The sequence below is a fragment of the Xenopus laevis genome, chromosome 8L (genome assembly GCF_017654675.1).
Source record: "Xenopus laevis strain J_2021 chromosome 8L, Xenopus_laevis_v10.1, whole genome shotgun sequence".
Lineage (NCBI taxonomy): Eukaryota > Metazoa > Chordata > Amphibia > Anura > Pipidae > Xenopus > Xenopus laevis.
The window spans coordinates 20275114-20297040 of record NC_054385.1 but is presented as its reverse complement, the minus strand read 5'-3'; the positions used below and the strand labels follow the sequence as shown (position 1 = coordinate 20297040).

The window sequence follows — 21927 nt, the reverse complement described above, 5'->3', positions numbered from 1 at the left end:
TATAAAGGATAAATAATAATAAAAAAAAGTTACAGGCTTAATAGAGAATAAGGAAGCTTTAACAGAGGGTTAATTTAAATGCAACAAATAAATGGAAACAAAAGAGCATAAACATTAGTAACAAACTGGAAATGAATGGAATGTTTAAAAGTAACAAATTGAGTGACACATATTAGTAAGTATAACAAATACAGGAAATTAAGTAATAAAAGGTTGGAAATAACACTGAAAGAAATAACACTAAATGCCTTTAGGTTTCTAATGAGATTGCAGCAGTCTAAATTTCACTATATATAACAGCAAGGGTTAATGATTGAGTGGAAGGAGAATCGTCACCAGTGACGTAAAATCTGATTTCTTTTTAATGTTTTTTAACTATGACTACGTGTGGAGACACACGAAATGCGTTGGGTGTTATCTATGTGAAATAAAGACTTACTTTTTTGATCTTACGCTGTGTCTGAGAAGTTGTTGGAGTGCGCACCTATGGTGGAGTCGAGTGAAGTATTTCCTCTTCACAATTGCCTCGGCAAGTTTCAGAAATCAGTGCTCTATCATGCAAACCACCTTTCCTAAACTTCCATGCCGATAGAGCGGTTCTTCACACGGTAACTTCCTTCCTACCCAAAGATGTGTCTACCTTCCATGTCAATCAAGAGATAACCATTCCAACATTCTGCCCTTCTCCAAAAAATAAGGAGAAAGAATAACATTCCCTGGATCCAGTACGCTCACTCAAATTCTACCTTCACAGAGTTCACGACATCCGCAAATCGGATTCACTCTTTGTGATCACCTCAGGCCCAAACAGACCGTTCAGCGGGAAAGACACCTCCGGTCAGAGTGAAGGCACACTCCACCAGGGGTATGAGCACGACCTGGGCCTTCAGGAATCAGGCTTCAGCAGAACAGCTGTGCAAAGCAGCCACGTGGACTTCAATCCACTCCTTCACAAAGTTCTACCACTTTGACACTTTTGCGGCATCTGACACGCTTTAGCAGAAAGGTGCTTCAAGCCTCAGTGGTAACTTCCACTTAGGGCCTCACTCTCCCACCCTATTGTCAGGGGACAGCTTTGGTACGTCCCCGTGGTTCCCTGTGTCCCCCGAGCAGACATTAGGGAAAAGGAGATTTTGTGTACTCACCATACAATCTCTTTCTCTCTGGTAGCTTGGGGAACACAGGGCTTCCCTCCCTGAGGGAGGCCCTTTCTGTTTTCTATTGGGATGCACCGAATCCACTATTTTGTCTTTGGCCGAACACCCGAATCCTTCACGAAGGATTCGGCTGAATCCGAACCCTAATTTGCATATACAAATTAGGGGTGGGAAGGGGAAAACATTATTTACTTCTGTGTTTTGTGACAAAAAGTCAGCTGATTTACCTCCCAACTCCTAATTTGCATATGCAAATTCGGATTCCGTTCTGCCGGGCAGAAGGATTCGGCCGAATCCTGCTAAAAAAGGCCGAATACTGGATTCGGTGCATCCCTAGTTACATGCATGATAATGTTTGGTTTCCAACGTTCACTGTTACATAGTTCAAAATTTAAAAGTTAGACCTCCTTCGTTACTCCTTTGGGACAAACTGTCCTAGGCTACGCCTGCTGGGGGGTATAGCCAGTGGAGGAGGAGCTATCTTTCTTCTAGCTGTGTCCTGCCTCCTGGTGGTAGCAGCTATACCCCATGGTTCCCTGTGTCCCCCAAGCTACCAGAGAGAAAGAGATTTTACGGTGAGTACACAACATCTCCTTTTCTTGGTACATAATAATATATGGGAGATACGATGCTGGAAAGTTGAAGCTTTGAGGCAATTTTCATGTATTTCACCAAAACCTCCAATTTTGGGAAAGCCTTCCAAAAAATGATTTCCTTTTTCTCTGTAGTAATAAAACAGTAACTTGTACTTGATACAAACTAAGATATAATCTTGGAAGCAAAAACCAGCCTATTGGGTTTATATAATGTTTAAATGATTTTCTAGTAGACTTAAGGTATGAAGATGCAAATTATCGAAAGATCCGTTATCCGGAAAACCCCAGGTCAGAGCATTCTGGAATTTCTTGGTTGTGGGTTTTCTGCTCTGCAGATTGAAATGTAAAGGATAAATCTGTAATCTTGGCTGAGACCTGGCTATGTGGAAGGTATCCAGTGTTCTATCAGTCATTACACTTGTATTTTATTCCCCCCAGGAAACTGAATATGATGTCAGGAATACACAGGTAAGAGAACAGGTGAGTCTTCCAGGCTTTTTGCTGTTCACTCATAGTAACAAACAAACCTTTTAACTTTTTCAAACTGCCTAACTGCCAGTTTATCCAGATGAAGGCAAAAATAACCATTAGAAGCCTCTACAATTTGCCTCAGAGGGGGAAAAAATTCCTTCCTGAATCCAAAATGGCAATTGGACTTGTCCCTGGATCAACTTGTACTATGAGCTATCTCCCATAACCCTGTATTCCCTCACTTGCTAAACACCGTCCAACCCCTTCTTAAAGCTATCTAATGTATCAGCCTGTATGACTCATATAGTACAAGATGAGGGTACACTGCTTCTTATCTCATTATATGACACTTGTTGGCTACAAGCACTAAAACCAGGTCAATACTTTGCTGTTTATTTAAAGGAAAACTATACCCCCAAAATAATATACTGTAAGCAACAGATAGTTATATCATATTAAGTGGCATATTAAAAAATCTTACCAAACTGGAATATATATTTAAGTAAATATTGCCCTTTTACATCCACCATTTCGTGATGGTCTGCGTGCTGCCTCAGAGATCACCTCACCAGAAATACTACAACTGTAACAGGAAGAAGTGTGGAAGCAAAAGACAGAAATCTGTCTTTTAATTGGCTCATGTGACCTAACATGTATGGTTTGTTTGTGTGCACCGTGAATCGTAAAATCCCAGGGGGCGGCCCTTATTTTTTAAAATGGCAATTTTCTATTTATGATTACCCAATGGCACATACTACTAGAAAAGTATATTATTGTGAAAATGGTTTATTTACATGAAGCAGGGTTTTACATATGAGCTGTTTTATGCAATATCTTTTTATAGAGACCTACATTGTTTTGGGGGTATAGTTTTCCTTTAAGGTAATGAGGAAAAAAGCTTTATTAATTATTAATGTCACTAACATGCTGTTTAACCAGAGCTTAACGTCATTATTTATTTATATACTGTACTACCAACAAGTTTTGCAGCCCTTTTTAAAATGATTTTATAACAGGAGACACACACATACAAGTATTTCAAGATAGAACTGCTCACAAGAACTCAGTATTCTCTGTTTTATCCCTCAGGTCTCTCTTGTCAACAAATATCCTCCGGCAACTTTCAGAACAACTTAACGGCCTTGTGTCAGGTGCGTTGATTTTAGGCCTCATCATATCCCCGCTAGTCGTTTCTAGCAGTGTTGCCATATATTTTTGTGGATCCCATACCTGTACTGACAGACAAGCTTAATGGTATCTCTATACATGTATATTGAATACACATGTATTTGCTGCCTTTGCCCAAAGAAATGATCGAAAATCCAGATATGGCTTTATCTTTAGAGGTTGTTTAGGGGTTAAGATATTTATATTTAACACTTTCCAGGTTTTCTGTTTATAGATCAATGTGCCCCACTGGGAAAACAATTCTCGAAAAAAAAACCACGTACTTTTTTATATGTAGGATTTATATTCATCTTGATGTTTATGTGGCAGCATGATTTGTGGCATATCAAGTAACAGTCGGCACTAAATGGGGCTCTCAGATCACCATGAACATATTGATTAAAATATTTATAAAATGTAAAGTTAAAACTTTTATAAAGTCTGGACTCCATGGATTACCTATAGAAATGTACTACCTGGATGAAAAGTCATTGTTAACTCTTCTCCCTTAAAGCAGAAGGAATGACATAGGTAATGTGAAACTACATCATAGGTACCCTAAGTAACCGCCTCTTACCCACCTTGATCCCAACCCCAATCTTGAAAAAAGTGTACACATAAAAAATGACAGTACACATGTAAGCTGAATTATAAAAGTTTATTACTTGTTAAATGGTCCAGGAAAACAAATGTGCAATTTCTGTGTATTCACATTTCTGTGACATGTTCAGATCTTGCTGTCCCAGGACTATGAATGTTTGTATCTTTAATTTTTACAAATAAAAATTTAAAAAAAAAGTTGATGTCCCATTTTTTTTATATACATGAAATTGCCTCTGTTCCATTCTGCTCTTAGTCTGGGGTTATTTATACATGAAATTTATACCGAATTTGAATTCAGGGGAATATGGACTTTCTTAAAATTTGTGGTTTTTTGGAGTGAACATACATTTTTCTTCCCCTCAAAAAATGCTGTGAATGTGTTGATTTTGCAGTACCTGAAATGACAGGTGTCTTCAATTTTGGGCCCTATATACACATGATTAGGTAAACCTTTACATATTGGATATAAATCTATTCAGCAGACCCCAGGTGTTCATATTTAGGGTGTTTTATCTTGGTACCTAATAGTATGTGGAAGTTAAGATGTTGCAAGTTGGAAGATTTGAGGTGATTTTTCAGAAATGTCAACAAGATCACCAAATTTAGGAAAGGTTTGCATTTTAGTGCTTTGGAGTAGAAAGACATGCATACCCAATTTGGATTTGGGGGAATATGTACTTTTTGAAAATGTATGTGTTTTTGCGGTTTAAATACCCTTTTCTATCTGTGCCTCTCAAAAAATGGGGTGTCTTCATTTTGAGGCCCCCATATGCCACATGTAAACCTATACGTATACATGCCCGACCACAGAGCCAGTCTATATCAGTGGTACAAGGATATCTAATAGGAATAATGACATAAAAATCTTATCTGTAGTTGTATAGAACTGGCTCTTTGCTGTGACAACTTGGTGCCACCAACCAGTGTGTCAATCAATAAGAGCTGCAGCCACAGAGTGCTGTCCATGGTACTGAATGGAAAAGGCAGTTTAAAGGACCAGTATCATCAAATGTTTTTTTTAAAAAGTTTGTTAGTACACAACGAATAAAAAACAGAGTTTGCGCTGGAAGCGCCGCTGCACTTTACACCTCTGTTCCGCAGCGACACGTCTCATCTTCCTTTCAGTTTACACAGGGTGGCGCTTCCAGCATGAACTCTGTGTGGATCGGGGCAGGCTGGTGGGGGGTGTTGCAGGGGGATGAAGGGGAAGCAAAATGGGCAGCTGTTGAGAGAGAAACCTGCAAGACTGTTTCTGCACTGTCAGTAGATTGCTCTGTTGGGTTGGGGTTGTTCACCTTTAAATTAACTTTTATTATAACGTAGATTCAGATTTGCAATTTGCAGTTTCCAAAGCATGCATTGTTTTAATAAGAGACTGGAGCATGAATAGGAGAGGCCCGAATAAGAGACTGGAGCATGAATAGGAGAGGCCCGAATAAGAGACTGGAGCATGAATAGGAGAGGCCTGAATATAAAGGTGAATAATAAAATGTAGCAATAACAATAAAATTATATCCCTACAGAGCATTTGTTTTTTTAGATGGGGATCAGTGACCCCCATTTGAAAGCTGAAAAGAGTCAGAAGAAGGAGGCAAATTTAAAAACTATAAAAAAAAGAAGGCCAATTGAAAAGTTTCTTAGAATTAGCCATTCTATAACATAATAAAAGTTAACTCAAAGGTGAACCACTCCTTTAAGGAGCAGGATACATGCATTAAAAACTGTAAGTGTCCCTTTTGTGGAGGTCGTGTAAGCCATCACCTCACTGCAGACACGCAAGAAAATTGATTGCAATGAAAATGTGCAACATGAACAGAAATGGTAAGAAAAATAGTTGGTCAGACTAAACACAAACAGAAGAGAAAGATGCACTCCCAGAGTGTAAAGACAATGATACAATTTATTCAAAATCAAACACATTTTGTAGTAGATACAACTTCCACAGGGGGTATGAAAATATTTAAACATTAAAACGGAAATGTAAATATGTATGGAAAATACTAGTGCCAGTGCACAGCTCCTGAGCATGGAGAAAATTGCACATGCATACAACTCATCCTTTTTGCAGTGACAAATACTACCTGTACATAATAAACAATTATTTAAACTAAAAAAATGACATAATGTACAGTTAAAGATTCATTATGCAGTCTGCATTATTGTTGCCATCAAAGTAATAAAATGGAGGAAAATATGGATGTTATTGGTCCTCTCTCTAGCGGGTCCATCAGGGCTTCCCTCTGGATAATCTGTTGGCTCTTTCTCCTGTCCTCACTACAGTCGCATGCCATTCTCACATGCATCCCCTAACTATTGTTTAGGTTTTCAACACCTTCCCCCAATTCTAGTTTACAGGTCCCAACTGGTCAGATGTGGACAATAAAGACCCCATCTAACCCTGTTAAGTCTCTCGCATTCAGAAATGAGATTAATGGCTGTTGCTATCGTGATTCAGTTTTGGGTGTCATTTAGAGTGCAAGCTTTCTGGGAAACTGGCTTTCTACTAGGCATACATTACTCATATACCATGTACATGGCCATGAACACATACAATATTATATATATCATCAAAACCAAGGTAAACAGTTTTTACACAAGAAGCACAAAGCAATTTATCACTTGACCTATTTCTAAATGATTCTTGTTCACTGTTTAAGGCAGAGACTCAATGAGTCCTGTGCGGGACTGATTAGGCAGACCTGTGCCCAACCCAGACGTGCTGACCTGCAACCCGACCCACACCAGCCACTCACTATGCTCCACTACACAGACTCACTACCTGACCTGGCCTCCAAATAGCTCACTTTACCCCCAACCTGGTTCCCAGAAGCGATGTCACTATTTACCAGGAGTGACATCACACCGGAGCCTAATCCGTTAGCTGGTGTAAGAAATTTTAACACAAACTCAGGGGAGGGTGGGAGGGACCAGTCCTTCAGCTTGGCCAGGTACCCAGATGGGCTATGATGGACTCCCCTCACAATCAGACAATCAGAAATTTCTGCCGAAAACCCAACCACCTTATAGATATTCCAAGGGTACCCGACGACCTCATGTGTATTCCACTGGTACCCCGCCTGATGCAGGACTCTAATTCAATGTGCATACAAACTAATTGTGTCTTTGTTAGAATGTAGCCTATTATTTGCAATTCAAATTATACAGGCTTTTTATGACCTATCAAAAATATGGCTTCATTCATTTCTTTATGGAAATAATAATGTCTTTATTCCTTAAGCTATATACTAAAGCATTCCCAGTGAGAATAAGGAAAACATTGACAATGGAAAGTCACTTACAGGTACATTGTTTCATGAGTCAGAACCTGCACTGCAGATAACAGAGAAGGAGAGACAATGGCAATGACTGTTACACTTAACTATAAACCCAGTGAGAATAAGGAAAACATGGAAATAGGGAAGTCACTCACAGGTACATTGTTTCATGAGTCAAAACCAGCAATGCAGCGAACTGAGAAGGACAGACAATGGCAATGACTGTTAAACTTATCTATAAACCCAGTAAAAATGAGGAATAAATGGATATTGGAAGTCAATTAGAGATACCTTGTTTCATGAGTCAGAACCAGTAGTGCAGAAACAGACACGGACAGACAATGGCAATGACTGTTACACTAAACTATAAACCCAGTAAGAATAAGGAAAACATGGAGATAGGGAAGTCACTTACAGGTACATTGTTTCACGAGTCAGAACCAGCAGGGCAGTGAACAGACACAGACAGACAATGGCAATGACTGTTACACTTAACTATAAACCCAGTGAGAATGAGGAATAAATCAATATTGGAAGTCACTTAGAGATACATTGTTTCATGAGTCAGAACCAGCAGTGCAGAAAAACTGACAATGGCACTGACTGTTACACTTAACTATAAACCTAGAGAGAATAAGGAAAACATGGAAATAGGGAAGTCACTTAGTGATGCATTGTTTCATGTGTCAGAACCAGCAGTGCAGAGAACAGAGAAGGACAATAGCAATGACTGTGAAACTAAACTATTAACCCAGTGAGAATAAGGAAAACATGGAACTGAGAAGTCACTTAAAGATACATTGTTTCATGAGTCAGAACCAGTAATGCAGCGAACAGACATGGTCAGATAATGTCAATGACTGTTACACCACTATAAACCCAGTGAAAATGAGGAATAAATGGATATTGGAAGTCACTTAGAGATGCATTGTTTCGTCAGTCAGAACCGCCAGTACAGAGAACTGACACGGACAGACAATGGCAATGACTGTTACACTTAACTTTAAACCCTGTGAGAATGAAGAAATATGGAAATTGTGAAGTCACTTAGAGATACATTGTTTTATCAGTCAGAAACAGCAGTTCAGAGAACAGACAATGGCAATGACTCTTACACTTAACTATAAACCCAGTGAGAATAAAGAAAACATGGAAATTGGGAAGTCACTTACATGTACATTGTTTCAATAGTCAGAACCAGCAGTACAGAGAACAGACACGGACAGACAATGGCAATGACTGTTACACTTACCTATAAAACCAGTGAGAATGAGGAATAAATGGATATTGGAAGTCTCTTAGAGATACATTTTTTCATGAGTCGGAACCAGCAGTGCAGCAAACTGACAAAGGCAATGAATGTTACACTTAACTATAAATCCAGTGAAAATGAGGAAAAAATGGAAGTTGGGGAGTCACTTAGATATACATTGTTTAATGAGTCAGAACCAGCAGTGCAGTGAACATACACGGACAGACAATGGTAATGACTGTTAAACGTATCTATAAACCCAGTGAGAATGAGGAATAAATGGATATTGGAAGTCACATAGAGATATATTGTTTCATGAGTCAGAAGAAGCAATGCAGCGGACAGACAATGGCAATGACTGTTACACAACTATAAACCCAGTGAAAATTAGGAATAAATGAATATTGGAAGTCACCTAGAGATTCATTGTTTCATGAGTCAGAACCAGCAGTGCAGACAACTGACAAGGACAGAGCATGGCAATGACTGTTACACTTAACTATAAACCCAGTGAGAATGAGGAATAAATGGATGTTGGAAGTTCCTTAGAGATACATTGTTTCATGAGTCAGAACCAGCAGTGCAGTGAAAAGACAAGGACAGAGCATGGCAATGACTGTTACACTTAACTATAAACCCAGAGAGAATAAGGAAAGCATGGAAATCAGGAAGTCACTTACAGGTACATTGTTTCATGAGTCAGAACCGGCAATGCAGTGAACAGAGAAGGACAGACAATGGCAATGACTGTTGCACTTAACTATAAACCCAGTGAGAATGAGAAATAAATGGATATTGGAAGTCACTTAGAGATACATTGTTTCATGAGTCAGAACCAGCAGTACAGAGAAGGACAGACAATGACAATGACTGTTACACTTACCTATAATCCCACTGACAATGAGGAATAAATGGATATAGGGAAGTCACTTACAGGTACATTGTTTCATGAGTCAGAACCAGCAGTGCAGAGAACAGACAATGTCAATGACTGTTACAATTAACTATAAACCCAGTGAGAATGAGGAATAAATGGATATAGGAAGTCACTTAGCGATACATTGTTTCATGAGTCAGAACCAACAGTGCAGAGAAAAAACACAGACAGACAATGGCAATGACTGTTACACTTAACTATAAACCCATAGAGAATAAGGAAAACATGGAAATTGGGAAGTCACTTAGAGATACATTGTTTCATGAGTCAGAACCAGCAATGCAGAGATCAAACATGGACAGACAATGGCAATGACTGTTACATTTAACTATAAACCCAATGAGAATGAGGAATAAATGGATATTGGAAGTCACTTAGAGATACATTTTTTCATGAGTCGGAACCAGCAGTGCAGAAAACTGACAAGGACAGACAATGGCAATGACTGTTAAACGTATCTAAAAACCCAGTGAAAAAGAGAAATAATTGGATATTGGAAGTCCCTTAGAGATACATTGTTTCATGAGTCAGAACCAGCAGTGCAGAGAACAAACACGGACTGACAATGGCAATGACTGTTACACTTAACTATAAACCCAGTGGGAATGAGGAATAAATGTATATTGGAAGTCTCTTAGAGATACATTTTTTCATGAGTCGGAACCAGCAGTGCAGAAACTGACAATGGCAATGACTATTACACTTAACTATAAACCCAGTGAGAATGAGGAAAAAATGGAAGTTGGGAAGTCACTTAGAGATACATTGTTTAATGAGTCAGAACCAGCAGTGCAGTGAACGGACAGACAATGTCAATGACTGTTAAACGTATCTATAAACCCAGTGAGAATGAGGAATAAATGGATATTGGAAGTCACATAGAGATACATTGTTTCATGAGTCAGAGCCAGCAGTGCAGAGAACAGAGAAGGACAGACAAGGGCAATGACTGTTAAACGTCTCTACAAACAAAATGAAAATGAGGAATAAATGGATATTGGAAATCACATAGAGATACATTGTTTCATGAGTCACAAGAAGCAATGCAGCGGATCAAAGCATGGAAATAGGGAAGTCACTTACAGGTACATGGTTTCATGAGTCAGAACCGGCAGTGCAGTGAACAGAGAAGGACAGACAATGGCAATGACTGTTACACTTAACTATAAACCCACTGAGAATGAGGAATAAATGGATATTGGAAGTCTCTTAGAGATACATTTTTTCATGAGTCGGAACCAGCAGTGCAGAGAACAAACACGGACTGACAATGGCAATAACTGTTACACTTAACTATAAACCCAGTGGGAATGAGGAATAAATGGATATTGGAAGTCTCTTAGAGATACATTTTTTCATGAGTCGGAACCAGCAGTGCAGAAACTGACAATGGCAATGACTATTACGCTTAACTATAAACCCACTGAGAATGAGGAATAAATGGATATAGGAAGTCACTTAGCAATACATTGTTTCATGAGTCAGAACCAGCAGTGCAGAGAAAAAACACGGACAGACAATGGAAATGATTGTTACACTTAACTATAAACCCATAGAGAATACAAAAAACATGGAAATTGGGAAGTCACTTAGAGATACATTGTTTCATGAGTCAGAACCAGCAATGCAGAGATCAAACACGGACAGACAATGGCAATGACTGTTACATTTAACTATAAAACCAGTGAGAATGAGGAATAAATGGATATTGGAAGTCACTTAGAGATACATTTTTTCATGAGTCGGAACCAGCAGTGCAGAAAACTGACAATGGCAATGACTGTTACACTTAACTATAAACCCAGTGAGAATGAGGAAAACATGGAAATTGGGAAGTCACTTAGGGATACATTGTTTCATGAGTCAGAACCAGCACTGCAGAGAACAGACAAGGACAGACAATGGCAAAGACTATTAAACGTATCTATAAACCCAGTGAAAATGAGAAATAAATGGATATTGGAAGTCCTTAGAGATGAATTGTTTCATGAGTCAGAACCCGCAGTGCAGAGAACAAACACGGACTGATAATGGCAATGATTGTTACACTTAACTATAAACCCAATCATAAACAATGATTGTTACACTTAACTATAAACCCAGCTTCACATCTATTATTCTGTTTCTTTATTGTTAATTTGTGTATTAATGCTGATTGTTTCAAGTGTGCCATTCTGCCTTGTTAACTCCCCGGTGTTTTTATACTGGGATACCGCTAGTTTCTAGAGTACGTTTACTAAGCTATAGGCCTCCCGTGTGTATCATCAGCTTGTACCTCATATTATTGCCTTACTGGGTATTATTCAGCCTGTTATTATACTCCAGACTGAACTTACAGCAAATATTGAGTGTCTATTCTTTATAGATCTTTTATTTTGACTCATATTTTAACCTGGTTATTTTAACAGATGAAGAAATTAGCACAAAGGCATCAACAGCAACAGCAGAATTCCCAGAGGCTGGGCCAAGGTAACTAATGCTTAACTAACATAAGTCAATCATAATTCTACTACTCCCTACTTCTCCATCTTGCTTCTATAACCTGATACTTAACACACACTATATCTTTTTTAATCCTTCTATTTCTCCATTAGAACATCTGAAACAAACTTTCCTTTTGCTCTATACAAAAGGCTAGAATTATGCATAATCATGCAGATCTATAAAATATGCAGCCTATGGGCACATCGCTACACCTCATTGCAGTTTTTTTTTATAATTGAAGAGCAGCCAATTGTATTTAGCTTTCCTAAACAACATTTATAACATCCTGGGCGCTTGTCTGACACCCTAGTCTTTAAAAATGGTGGTGATTTTGTTGTTTTAATAATGTGCACTTGCAGCAAAAAGTACAGGCCAAGTACAGACAAACGTTCATCCCATTCCAGCTATAAACCCCATATTAGTAGGAAAGTTTCAGAAGAATTCTAAAAAAATCCCTACTTATCTCCATTGCTTTTCATGGGAACAGTAGAAAAGACAATGTGTTATTGAATATTGAATGTTGTAAGGTGTCACCAAAACCCCTATCAAAATGAATCTGTAACTTACCACAACAAAATATTCTTATCATTTTAAACTGGAAACTGAGTTCCAGTTCATACAGGTTTTAACATCTCCCGTCTTTTATGATAAGAGGTATGTTATAAGAGTAACCCATGGCAAATAATCAGATGTTTGCTTTCATAATCTTATTCAAACTTTTACATAAATGTTTATAAATGCTGCTTAAAAATATCGGAAGAAAAGAACTTTCATTTGCTGTTGCACTTTTCCTTTCCTTTTTCCTGTTCAGCAATTAACAGATGAAAGGGACACTATCATAATAACTGTTGTCTTATGACAACTGCCTGAAAACACTATATATGATTCTAAAAGAGAAGTGTTATATTTTTTCAATTTATAGCCACTTTTCTGCTTCTCTATTTCATTGTTCACATGGGGCTTTCTCCCAGTCATATGATTGGAAAGAAGCAGAACATATTCATTTATATATATATATATATATATATATATATCTATATATATATATATATATATATATATAGGGCTACTTGTATATGCAGTGTTGTGCATTGTTTCAATAGATTTATAGGACATATAGGGTAAATGAGCAAGAAATAAAATTATGTATACTGTTACAAAGATTACAGTCCATGTTATGACCAAGGAGGGAGAAGGTGAGGAGTATGAAATATATTCCCCCTTGCAACCAAAAAAAACCCCCATACAATAGGGCTTATATAGCATGGATACAGCACAAGTACTGGCGTGCTAAGCAGTGCAAAGTTGTATTTATTAGTCCCCATAAACAGGACCTATGCACATGTCAGATAACAAATGAGCTCTCAGCTTTGCACCAGATTAATAATCCAGCATCAGATGCAGGGTGTAGCCCACAAACTAGTGGTAAATACAGGATTCAATTGTACCTAGAGACCCCTGCCTTGTGTGTTCTGAATGATGCACAAAGTAGTGGCATACCAGGGGACGCCACACCTTCCCCATAACATAAATTTTGTTAGTCCAAAAGCATTACACCTAGGGGCAGAACTGAAACTTCAAATATTTTTATGGCCAAAACAGCCAAATTTGAGTTTCTTTAAAAATTTTAATTAGATTTTTTGAGAATTCAACTTTTAACAAAAAAAACCTAACCCCTAGCCTACTTAGCACCCCCACTCCTTCCCCCCCCAGCCTAGCTGCCCCCCTGGGAAATGCCCCTAACTTTTTACTTACCCCTCATTGCAGATTCATAGATCTCAGTTCACGCCAGCCTTTTTCCGGGTCTTTTGTAATCTGAGACTGAGCGCAGTGAAGCGGCGCATTCGCAGTTGGAGCAATTTCCCGGTTTTCGCCAACTGGGTATGCACCGAAATGGATGGAAATTGCAGAAGCGCCAGAAGAAGACACGAAGACCAGGAAGATGGCTGCTGTGAACTGCGATCCTTGAATCTGCACTGAGGGGTAAGTAAAAAGTTAGGGTCATTTCCCTGGGAGGGCAGCTAGGCTGGGGGGGAGGAGGGAGGGGGGTCTACATAGCTTAGGGGAGTAGGGTTTTTTATAGTTAACTGTTGAATTCTCCTATAGGAATTCAAATTTGACTATTCGCCACCTAAAACCTGCCGAATTGCTGTTTCAGTCAATGGAAGACATCCTGGGATCAATTAGGAATTGTTTGCAGCCTTCCTGACATTCAAGATTTTTTTCGGAAATAAACTAGAACCAAGTTTTCAGTTTGGAAATTCGACTTTTTTACATTTTTTATAAATTTCAATTGGTCGAATTTCGAGTTCATTTTTTATAAATTTTGATTGGTCGAATTTTGAGTTCATGAATTTTTAAAAACTCCCATGAACTCGAAATTCGACCTTTGATAAATGTACCTCCTAAAGTTGGCAACTGTCCATCTACTGCTGTACAAGCAAAATTGCACCTTACTACCTGTATGCCAATGATCCTGTGTTTTTTTTTTTAACTGATAGTGTCGCTTTAAAAGGGTGGTTCATCTTTTAGTTAACTTTTAATGTGTTATAGAATGGCCAACATTCCAATTGGTCTTCATTATTTATTTTGTATAGTTTTTGCGTTATTTGCCTTCTTCTTCTGACTCTTTCCAGCTTTAAGCTTTAAGTGGGGGTCACTGACCCATCTAAAATTAAATGCTCTGTAAGGCTACAAATGTATTATATATATATACATATATATATATATATAAAACCAAAGGAATGGTGCACTCCGTAGACAAAATTAATACCTGGGTGCCAGCATGGGAAATAAGCAGTGAAAAAGGATTGCGGCACTCACAGGGTTTTAGTGAAAAAACAAAAAATGTTTTATTATTAAGCCTCAACGTTTCGATCCCCCACAGGGATCTTCGTCAGGAGCAAAAAACAGGCTGGATGTTTGTTTGTTTTTGCTCCTGACGAAGATACCTGTGGGGGATCGAAACGTTGAGGCTTAATAATAAAACATTTTTTGTTTTTTCACTAAAACCCTGTGAGTGCCGCAATCCTTTTTCGCTATACATATATATATATATATATATATATATATATATATATATGTGTATATATATATATATATATATATATAGTCAAATACAAGAGGTCCTCTGCACTCAACCCATTATCAATATATTTAAGACAGAGACATTTTGTGCATACTGCTACTAAAAAATGCCTTACCCTTTAAACAACACAGGGATTGTTTGTCCATATATTGCAATATATTTAAGCTGGCCAACTACGTCAAAGTCATCCCATATCTGGCCAGTCCTACGCTTAATTTTCATCTGATTCATTAAGAATTCAATTGCTTAATTATACATTTTACAAAGGGACAAGGTATTACCTGCAACTTACTCGCTGCTTTCAAAGTAAACCTCCATACTTGGCTGCCCTTTTATTAGACACCAGTGGGATCACCTGACTATAGCTGGAAGGTAGTCGGCGCAAACCCCCCACCCCCCCTCCCGTTTGTTGCCCACCCTCCCTCCTCCCCCCTGGCCTACCCGTCCTGCTGGGCAAATGCCCCTAACTTGTTACTTACCCTTCTGCGCAGGTCCGGTCCTGGGAGTTCCCCGACGACATCTTCTTCCACGCGATCTTCTTCCTGCTTTGAACGGCGCATGCGCGGTAGGATCATTTAGCCGGTATGATCTACTGCGCATGCGCGTGACTTTTGGCGCATGTGCAGTAGATCCGTACCGGTGAAATGATCCTACTGCGCATGCGCCAAAACGCCGTTCACAGCAGGAAGAAGATCGCGTGGAAGAAGATGTCGTCGGTGAACTCCCTGGACTGGACCTGCGCAGAAGGGTAAGTAACAAGTTAGGGGCATTTGCCCAGCGGGACGGGTAGGCCATTTATTGGTGATCCAACGTTTCGGCTCCGCACAGAAGCCTTCGTCAGGGAACGAAGGCTTCTGTGCGGAGCCGAAACGTTGGATCACCAATAAATCTCCACTTTCATTTGAATTATTGACTTGATGTATTTCCTTGGAGTGCTGTCAATCCCTGCATTTTGTCTACATACTTCTCAGACTAGCACCCAGGTTTCTGCATACTAATGGTTGTGCATTCCATTCTGTTTGTATATATATATATTGCTCTCTTACTCTGAGTTAGTCAGCGACTTGAAGGGGGGCCACATGGGACATAACTATTCAGTGAGTTTGCAATTGATCCTCAGCATTCAGCTCAGATTCAAAAGCAAAAGTTATGACCCTCCCCCAGTCACTGATTGGTTACTGCCTGGTAACCTGTGGAAATCAAGAGAGCTGCAAAGCAGGAAGTTGTGTTCTGGCTATTATGTTAGACATACAGTCACTCCAGCCTTTACACATTACATTTTTGGCTAACTAACTATTTTAGAAACATTTTTTATTTTGCACAGCCTATCTATTTATTTTTACATTGAACAATTCCTTAAATAGATTCATGAATATAAAGATGCCAAACAACTGATATGCAGATGACTAATGTGTCAGGGTGAGTGAATTAACATGGCTCCTTGTGACCAATCAGAGGTCATGTCCAGCCGCATGGAGGGGATGATGACCTCATATGCCCCACTGGCACCTCCTCAGCAGCAGATCATCACGATGGATCAGAACAGCTACAGCACAGACCCCTTCCAGCAAGGACTTACACCTCCACAAATGCCAGGTGACCACATGAATCCTTATGGTAAGCTGCGTGCACTCTGTACAATGATTAATGCCAAGCATGTGGCGCAGATTAAATTGACACTATGAACCAGTCCAATTGCCATCTTAGAGTCAGGAAGGAATTTTTCCTCCTCTGAGACAAATTGGAGAGGCTTCGAATGGGGTTTTTTCGCCTTCCTCTGGATCAGCTGGCAGTTAGGCAGGTTATATATAGACTTAAAAGGTTGAACTTGATTGACTTGTCTTTTTTCAACCTAACTTACTATGTTGCTATCGTATCCCGCTCAAAACGGATCATGTTCACAGTATTATATTTACCTCTAATTACTTTCTGGAATGGGCAGTTTATATGAGTTTGGCCTGGAGCTATTTCTCAAAATAAAGGCACATTTGTTTCATAGACATATGGGGGCATATTTATGTCTGACCCTGGTCCTAGCAACCAAATTGCTGAAATTGCAAACTGGAGAGCTGCTGAATAAAAAGCTAAATAATTCAAAAACCCACAAAAAATTTAAAACAATTGTGAACTGCCTCAGAATATCACTCTCTAGATCATAATAAGATTGAAGTTAGAGATCAGCACAGTCCCCTAGAGTGAAATTCTGCCATTCATTTCTATGGGATTTTTAAAAGAGTATTTATCAATGGGTGAAATTTCACCATTTGATAAATACCCCTTTGAAAATCCCATAGAAATGAATGGAGAGTGGCGGAATTTCACTATAGGGGGCAAATTTACTAAAGGGCGAAGTGGCTAATGCTAGCGAATATTCGCCAGCGTGACATCATTTTGCCACTTCGCCGATTTACTAACGGGTGCTGGCGTAAATTTGCTAGCGAAGTGGACCTAGCGCTACTTCGCACCAGGCCCGGACTGGCAATCTGTGTGTTCGGGCATTCTCCCGACGGGCTGCTCTATATTTTATTTAAGTGGGCCGCTCCTCACCTTCAACACAGCACTGATTGCCTCAGGAGCTCTTTGAATGCATCCGATGGGCACTAGGACCGCTCCTCCGTCCTATCTCCCACGTGGCTCTGCCCCTCCCACTCCTCTCACACTGCTGCTGCTGCCGTGCTGTGTGAGTGTCCCTGCGGCCCATCATGGAGTACTCTGTGCTGTAAGTAAGGCCCCGCAATGGGAGTGGGGTACTGAGGGCTGCCCACCTTTCATTCTCATTATATTTGGGATTGTTTAGTCTTCTTGGGCTGGTCTTATCCTACCCCATAATAAAATGATTTATGCTGGCTTAATTAAGATCTATTTCTTGTTATTACAGAAGTATAATAGATAATACAGTGGGATAATAGTCTCTGGGAAGGGAGTGTGACTGTGGGATAGTAGGGAGAGATGGTGCCTATAGTAACCCTATACCCTACTGTAAATGATAAGGATATTAGAAGTCACTGAGGGGTTGTTCTGTGACCATATAAAGGCACAAGGCTGCAGGCTGAGTTATACAGGGAACTCTGAGTATCACGCATGTATTATAAGGGATAATGTACCCCCTACTGTAAATGATAAGGATATTAGAAGTCACTGAGGGGTTGTTCTGTGACCATATAAAGGCACAAGGCTGCAGGCTGAGTTATACAGGGAACTCTGAGTATCACTCATGTATTATAAAGTCACTGAGGGGTTGTTCTGTGACCATATAAAGGCACAAGGCTGCTGAATCTTTAACATATTTTTACATGAATTACACTTAAGAAAGAAAGGCAGCTCATTATGCACATAATTTTTTGCAGTTTTACCCCAATATATAAGTGGATGTGGGCTACTTTGATTTTTTTTTCCTGGGCTGCTTTTTACCACCAGTCTGGCCCTGCTTCGCACCCTTATGCCAGGCGAAGCTACGCTCTGGCGAAGGTACATAACTACGCTAATTCACTAAGCTGCAGATTTTCGTGAACGTTACCTCTTGCGCCAGACTTTACTTTGCCACCTCAGACCAGGCGAAGTGCAATAGAGTAGATAGGGATGGTCCAAAAAAAGTTGACTCCGACATCTTTTACTTTTTATAGGGTGATAGGCTTAAAAAAATCGTAATTTTATTGGGGGGGTACCCTCCTTCCCCCCTACATTTCCTTACATATGGCACCTAAACTATACAGTGGGCACATGTATATGGCAAAATAACAACTCTATTTTATTATATGAAGGTTTCCCAGGCTTGTGTAGTGTAATTTATTTGCTGCTACATATACCTCAAGTGTACTTTAACTTGGCGCCATATGCAAATTTGGCATCGCTAGTGTAACTTCGAACTGCTGATCGTAACATTGCTAGCGCGACTTCGCAAACGATCGGTAACTTGTGCGCAACTTCGGATCTTCATGAATTTGCCCAGCCCTGGCGAATCTACGCCTGGCGAAGTGCGGCAAAGTCAACGCTGGCGCAACTTTGGAGGTACGTAGATTTGCCCCTAGGGGACTGTGCTGATCTCTAACTTCACTCTTTGATAAATATACCCCTTAGGGTTTCAGGGATATGTGTACTATGCTACCGCCTTCATTATGGAATCTGCAAAATAACTAAGAGAGGCGCCCGACTCTCCGTCACCGTGCAAAAGGGATGATGAACATTTTATATATATGGCATACTGAAGTTACAAGGGCTAAAATCCCATAGCATCCAATCAGCAGCTATGATGTTCTGATGAAGCAAAGTTTAAAGGGGAACTCCAGCTTGCAAACCAAAATTTGATAAAGAAACCCCTAATATACCCATCACAGTTACCTGTTTCTTCAAAAAGTATGAATAAATGCCATATCCTATGTGGAAATCCAGCTGTTTAACAGTTCTTCTCTTTCTGCATCATTTGAAATCCTGGCACGGAAGGAAGGACTAAACACTGATATTACAGAGAAGCCATAGAGAGTACCTGGAAACTGATATCTCCCTCTTAGAGATTCAGGAAGCAATTGATTCATTCCCCTCCGGAAAAGCGCAGGAACTGATGGTTTACCAATTGAAATATACAAAAAACATGCCACTACCCTAGCCCAAATTTTACTTAAGGTATACAAGAAGGCAATCCTAAAAGAGCATCTCCCCACATCTATGTATCAAGCAGCAATAACCCTCATCCCAAAACCAGGGAAGGACCAGACATCATATAGGCCAATATCGCTGCTTACAGCAGATGTCAAGATCTTTGCCAAAGTCTTGGCTAATCGACTAAAAGGTGTAGTCCCCTCACTGGTTGATGAAGATCAATTGGGCTTTATGCCAGGGAAGACCACCACCCTGAATATTAGAAGGCTGCTTTACAATCTTATAGATGACCATACCAATTTAGGAAATAGAGCCATTGCGGCGCTAGATATAGCCAAGGCCTTTGACACGGTCGAGTGGCCGTATCTATGGAAAGTCTATGGAAAGTCTTGTTATCCTTGATACAACTTCTCTATAAAGCCCCAGTAGCATCCCTTAGAATAGGGAATAGAGACACGCCCCTTTTTCCACTCACCAGAGGCATGAGACAAGGCTGCTCCCTGTCCCCTATTCTCTTAGCTCTGGCGATTGAGCCCTTGGCAGCAGCAGTCCATCAAAATACCAACATGCAAGGCTGGATCTCTACTAACCAGGTGGATAAACTGCAACTTTATGCAGATGATAACCTTATTTACCTGGGAGACAGGAGAAAGTCTCTTGAGGAACTAATAGGTCTGACTGATACTTTTGGCAAAATCTCAGGATTGCAGGTTAATAAGTCCAAATTCTTAGTTGATCCCCCAAACCCCGGTGAAGACTTAACTAACTGAGTTACCCATAGCTACTAAATTCTCTTACCTGGGGGTAGACATTTCCACACCTATAACTTCCTATATAGACCTTAATATTAACCCGCTGCTTGGTTGGGTTATTGATAAGTGTGAAGCTTGGGGCAACCTACCGGTGGATCCAGCAGGGCGTATACACTTAATAAAAATGTTTGTACAACCAAAAATCTCATATATGTTGTGGCACTCCCCTAAGTCACGTCCAAAATCATTCTTCCAAAAACTAGCTGGAATACTAAGAGGTTTTGTTTGGGGCAAGAACAGGGCTAGAGTTGGTCTGCCCCTTCTGAAACGTCCAAGACATGAGGGTGGGGTAGCTCTTCCAGACTTCCAAACTCTATATCTAGCAGCACAATTGACCCAAAAGGTCCATGTACACCACTATACAATAGCTGGAAACAGCAGAGCAATATGCAAATGGAAGCCTGGCAGACACTATTATGTGCACCCTTGGGGCCTAAAGGCGTCCTGATCGGCCATGAAGCCAGAGCGGCGTATGAGCTTGCCAAAAAGACCATTCATAGTTCGAGCATAGATCCTGCTACCCCACTGTGGGGCAATAAAACTTTTGGTAAACTGGCTGAAGTAGTCCCCTGACAGTGTTGGTCCCAGTGTTGAATTGTGAATATTAGTGACAATTGGGGAGAGTCCTCTATGAAACCCTGAGAGACCAGTATAATTTACCCGCTGCTCAATGGTTAACCTATAATAGAATACAAACGTGTCTGGGAAGAAGGCACAGGCTCTCACCCATAATACTCAAGGAAGACCCATTGATCAAGCTAATCAAATTGGGTCCATTGAAATGTAAGATCTCAGCTGTGTACAAACTCATTTCCACAGCTAAAGCAAGCTCTGAAAACCTAAAATGTAGATCCCTGTGGGAGGGTGATGTAGGGGATCTTACAGATGCCCAATGGAGTCTAGCACTTAGGTGCACCCAGGTTAGTCTCAAAAGATTGTAGGCATGAACTTTTCCAGGTATACCTGTTGCATAGGGCCTATTATACAGGAGAGAAACTGCACAAAATATTTCCGGAAGTATCCCCTTTGTGTAATAGATGTAAGACAGAAGTGGTATCACTTATGCACACCCTATGGTCATGCCCTGAATTACAGCAATATTGGAATGAGGTAATATGTCATACAACCAAAGCCATTGATGTTCTGGTCATACCTGACCCAGTGCTATGTATTCTAGGGGTAATTACAACTCAGGACATGCTGGTGGAAAAAAAACAACTGTTAACCAAGGCTTTATTCCAAGCCCGGAGGCTTATTACAAAAAACTGCAAAGCAGAAGCTGCCCCACCAATAGAGTCTTGGTTAGAAGAAATGAATGAAATATGTAAACTAGAGCACCATATATACAAAAGGAGAGGCAAACTCTCAACTTATACTAGAATTTGATCAGGATGGCTTGCTAATTGTGCAAATAGGATAGGGGTATGAGTAACCACGACAACTGAAAACTGTTGATGTATATGCTGATAATAAAAATGTGCAAAAATGA

The 21927-nt window shown here is 39.9% G+C and overlaps 1 long non-coding RNA gene and 1 pseudogene across 15 annotated transcripts in view; both read left to right on the top strand.

Moving 5' to 3' along the window:
- LOC121397158 overlaps positions 1 to 4190 on the top strand; it is a 92972-nt gene extending 88782 nt beyond the window's left edge. For 6 of the 15 annotated variants that reach the window (XR_005963530.1, XR_005963526.1, XR_005963522.1 and 3 more), the window contains 2 exons: positions 2192 to 2233; positions 3314 to 4188. This is a non-coding gene — a long non-coding RNA (uncharacterized LOC121397158). Of the gene's footprint in view, positions 1 to 2191; positions 2234 to 3313 lie in introns of all 15 variants that reach the window. The other 9 variants (XR_005963529.1, XR_005963525.1, XR_005963523.1 and 6 more) reach the window with 4 other exon arrangements.
- Positions 1 to 21927, top strand: part of LOC121397277 — a 320931-nt pseudogene that overhangs the window by 278134 nt on the left and 20870 nt on the right.